This window comes from Electrophorus electricus, chromosome 18 (genome assembly GCF_041902795.1).
Source record: "Electrophorus electricus isolate QZ-2024a chromosome 18, ASM4190279v1, whole genome shotgun sequence".
Classification (NCBI taxonomy): Eukaryota; Metazoa; Chordata; class Actinopteri; order Gymnotiformes; family Gymnotidae; genus Electrophorus; species Electrophorus electricus.
In genome coordinates this window covers 21,200,001-21,205,000 of record NC_137514.1, presented here as the reverse complement: position 1 = coordinate 21,205,000, position 5,000 = coordinate 21,200,001, and positions in this window count along the sequence as shown.

The window sequence follows — 5,000 nt, the reverse complement described above, 5'->3', positions numbered from 1 at the left end:
TTAACCACGGCTGTCCGGACACTGCATTCCAGCTTTTCCTAAGGGCTGGTGGGTGTCCGCTACGGTGGTGGGTAAATAGTACCCCCATCCCTACAGAGTCCAGAGGCCTGAGTCACCCACACAGAACTTATTCCTCTCAAGATTTATTTATCCATATGCATGTTATTCATTTGGTTCCTAAATTAAGATCAACATTGTTTTTAAACCCAGTAGGTGTTTAAGAGATCAGGACTGTAAGTGTTTAAGAGATCAGGACTGTAAGTGTTTGAGAGATCAGGACTGTAAGTGTTTAAGAGGTCAGGACTGTAAGTGTTTGAGAGATCAGGACTGTCAGTGTTTAAGAGATCAGGACTGTAAGTGTTTAAGAGGTCAGGACTGTAAATGTTTCCATCATGGTCTCCTTTACAAATGTACCCAATAAATCAGTTCCTTACTAGTGATAATTCTCTGCTGATTAAAACAACTCCAGAACAGGCCTCGGGCAGACTTGTTTCTGCTTCGCTCGGTCCGGATGTTGCAGAGTTATGAAAAACATTCATCAAGCCCCAAAGCCATTCTCAGAAAGTTCATAATTTAAAACAGGACTGAATGGAGTGGTCTATTAATTATGCCAATGCATATCCAGGCTGAAATATCAGAAACTATTTGTCAAAGGCAGAAATGTGCAAGAAATTTCTAGAACCCAATATCTTTTCAAATTTGTAGTGTGAAGGAATATTATAATTGGTACATCCTTTAAAAGTAAGCTTATCATCACAGTCATACAGGTCACCGCAGTATAAATGAGTAGTCTGGTTGAACCGCAAGGTTAAAATGACCTAAAATGTTAAAGACCTTGTGCGCACACTGAGTCACGTTCATACGCTGAGATGTGCATTTTTTTGTAAGAAAATTGTTACATCATGGCAGTACCATTCAGAGTGGATAGAGATGGAGAGGTAGAGATGTGGAGAGATGTCCACACTGTTTGATCCAAACATCGGAGACTCACCCAGGAAACCAAAAACAAGAGGATTGACCTTTTCTCTGAAGGTCATGAAAGTCATGCAGCCCCGCCAACCTCCTGAGAACCTGGCCCTGTTGTTCCCAACGCAAGATCCCCGCTGGACTGTCTCAGCCGATCGGGGGTTAGAGTCGCCGGGCCAAAGCCACCCCAGATAGTGACATTCGTTCTGCGCGCTTTGTCTTGGTGCCGATAGGCAGTGGGTGCGGAACAGGGACCCGTTCCCATGGAAATAAAGGAACGCAATTAAATCTGAGTTTTCAATTTGCCGATCCCAACGGGTCGCAGCGGGTAAGTGGGTCCCTGCTCGCGTAAGCAGGCTAATGAAGCTCGAAACTGGAGGGACGACACAAGGGGACGAGCAGAATGGGAGAGCTTGTTCCATATTCCAGTGACCTCGTTCGGAGTCAGAATGGCACCTGAAGTTCTCCTCCAACTCGATGAGGCTCCGAACAGAAAGGGAAAGTAAGAATGTCATGTGCCTGCGTTGAGCTCTAACTAAACACACACCTCACCTCTCCTAACACACCCACTAACTAAACACACATCTCTCCTCTCCAAACACACCCACTAACTAAACACACAACTCTTCAAACACACCCGCTAACTAAATACGCACCTCTCCAAACACACCCTCTACTAAACACACACCTCACCTCTCCAAACACACACTCCAACTAAACACACACCTCTCCTTTCCAAACACACCCGCTAACTAAAACATACCTCTCCAAACACACCATCTAACTAAACAAACACCTCACCTCTCCTAACACACCTGCTAACTAAACACACACCTCTCCAAACACACCCTCTAACTAAACACACCCGCTAACTAAACACACACCTCATCTCTCTAAACAAACCCTCAAACTAAACACACACCTCTCCTCTCCAAACACATCATCTAACTAAACACACACCTCTCCTCTCCAAACACACCCTCTAACTAAACACACACCTCTCCTCTCCAAACACACCCTCTAACTAAACACACATCTCTCCTCTCCAAACACACCCTCTAACTAAACACACACCTCTCCTCTCCAAACACACCCTCTAACTAAACACACACCTCTCCTCTCCAAACACACCCTCTAACTAAACACACATCTCTCCTCTCCAAACATATCCTCTAACTAAACACACACCTCTCCAAACACACCCACTAAACACACACCTCTCCAAACACACCCACTAAACACACACCTCTCCAAAAACACCCGCTAACCAAACACACCCTCTAACTAAACACATACCTCTCCAAACACACCCTCTAACTAAAAACACCCGCTAACTAAACACACACTTCACCTCTGCAAACACACCCTCTAACTAAACACACACCTCTCCAAACACATCCACTAAACACACCTCTTCAAACACACCCGCTAACTACACACAACTCTCCTCTCCAAACACGCCCTCTAACTAAACACACACCTCTCTAAACACGCACCTCTCCTCTCCAAACAGACAATATCCCTTGTTCAAAATAAATAGAATTGATTTGATACTGTAGTGCTAGTGTGTGGTATTGGTGGTCACGACAATCTGTTCATTTTAAAACCTTCATTTAAAACTTTCCTTCAAAATGTGCAGAATGTATTATTATAGTTTTTGTGTGTCCTGCAGACAGAGGAAAACTGTCCTTCCACTTGTGCACAAATGCGTGTGTTTGCATTACAGTTTACGGTTCATGTTAGCAGAGGCTCTTACGAGATTCGTTAATGGTCATTATTTTAGCGACATAACGACAAGCAATCAGCCTCCAGTTCTTCACTAATGTAGGTATCAAAAGACCTGCTTCCCAAATATGTAACACACACACACACACACACACACACACACAGCTAAATGGGAGTCTCTCTGAGTGCCTGGTGCAGGGCTGCATTGTGCTTTGAAGCACTTTTTCAGGCTAATAGGCTTACATGGCTGACTGGGTAATTCAAGGCGACGTGTCCTGGGTGTTACTGGTTCAGGAATGTCCTCAGTGTTCTTGCCTGGTCCCTGTGTCAGCGTCTGGCAGACAGACAGTGATCGGAAGAGCTGACAGCAGGCAACGGTTAAAGTCATGTGATCCTAACCCCCCACGCAAAGGTTAATGTCACGTGACCCTAACCACCAAACAAAGGTTACATGCATGATGGATGCATAAAGAAACACAACCAATCAAATGTGAGAGGGAGAGAGCAGGGCGGAGCTCTCTGGAGGACATGGACAGAGACACCACACACACAACTCAACACACTCGTAGTCTGCATGTGGACAGAGACACTACACACACAACTCAACACACTCGTAGTCTGCATGTGGACAGAGACACTACACACACAACTCAACACACTCGCAGTCTGCATGTGGACAGAGACACTACACACACAACTCTTAACACACTCGTAGTCTGCATGTGGACAGAGACACTACACACACAACTCTTAACACACTCGCAGTCTGTGTGCATGTGGACAGAGACACTACACACACAACTCTTAACACACTTGTAGTTTGCATGTGGACAGAGACACTACACACAGAACTCTTAACACACTCGTAGTCTGTGTGCATGTGGACAGAGACACCACACACACAACTCTTAACACACTCGTAGTCTGCATGTGGACAGAGACACTACACACACAACTCAACACACTCGTAGTCTGTGTGCATGTGGACAGAGACACTACACACGCAACTCTTAACACACTCGTAGTCTGCATGTGGACAGAGACACTACACACACAACTCAACACACTCGTAGTCTGCATGTGGACAGAGACACTACACAACTCTTAACACACTCGCAGTCTGTGTGCATGTGGACAGAGACACTACACACACAACTCTTAACACACTCGCAGTCTGTGTGCATGTGGACAGAGACACTACACACAGAACTCTTAACACACTCGTAGTTTGCATGTGGACAGAGACACTACACACACAACTCAACACACTCGCAGTCTGCATGTGGACAGAGACACTACACACACAACTCTTAACACACTCGCAGTCTGTGTGCATGTGGACAGAGACACTACACACACAACTCTTAACACACTCGCAGTCTGTGTGCATGTGGACAGAGACACCACACACACAACTCAACACACTCGTAGTCTGCATGTGGACAGAGACACTACACACACAACTCTTAACACACTCGCAGTCTGTGTGCATGTGGACAGAGACACCACACACACAACTCAACACGCTCGTAGTCTGCATGTGGACAGAGACACTACACACACAACTCTTAACACACTCGCAGTCTGTGTGCATGTGGACAGAGACACTACACACACAACTCTTAACACACTCGTAGTTTGCATGTGGACAGAGACACTACACACAGAACTCTTAACACACTCGTAGTCTGTGTGCATGTGGACAGAGACACCACACACACAACTCTTAACACACTCGTAGTCTGCATGTGGACAGAGACACTACACAGCAGACTCTGAGCAGGAAAAACACCTTCAAAGCAAAGACGTTGCTTAATGTTCAGGTGAATGGCCTAGACACACACACACACAAACACACACACACACACATACATGCACAATTCTTAATGTTCAGGTTCAGGTCTACCTCAGTAACACACATCGATATCATACTTTAATTCTACAGTAATTCACACCTCGCTCATACTTTAATTCTACAGTAACTCACACCTCTCATACTTTAATTCTACAGTAACTCACATCTCTCATACTTTAATTCTACAGTAACTCACATCTCTCTCATACTTTAATTCTACAGTAACTCACATCTCTCTCATACATTCAGGGGTGTTTGCCACCCTGATGAGTTCTCGTTATCAGGCCGAGAGGAAATGAGGGACTGCAGTGATATGAGAGACTGTCGTCCCCTGGGGAGAACATGCTTCTGGGGTTCTGCTGGAGATGAAGACTGATCTCATCTGATCTCACCTGATCTCACCTAATCTAACCTGATCTCACCTAATCTCACCTAATCTCACCGCCACCTACTA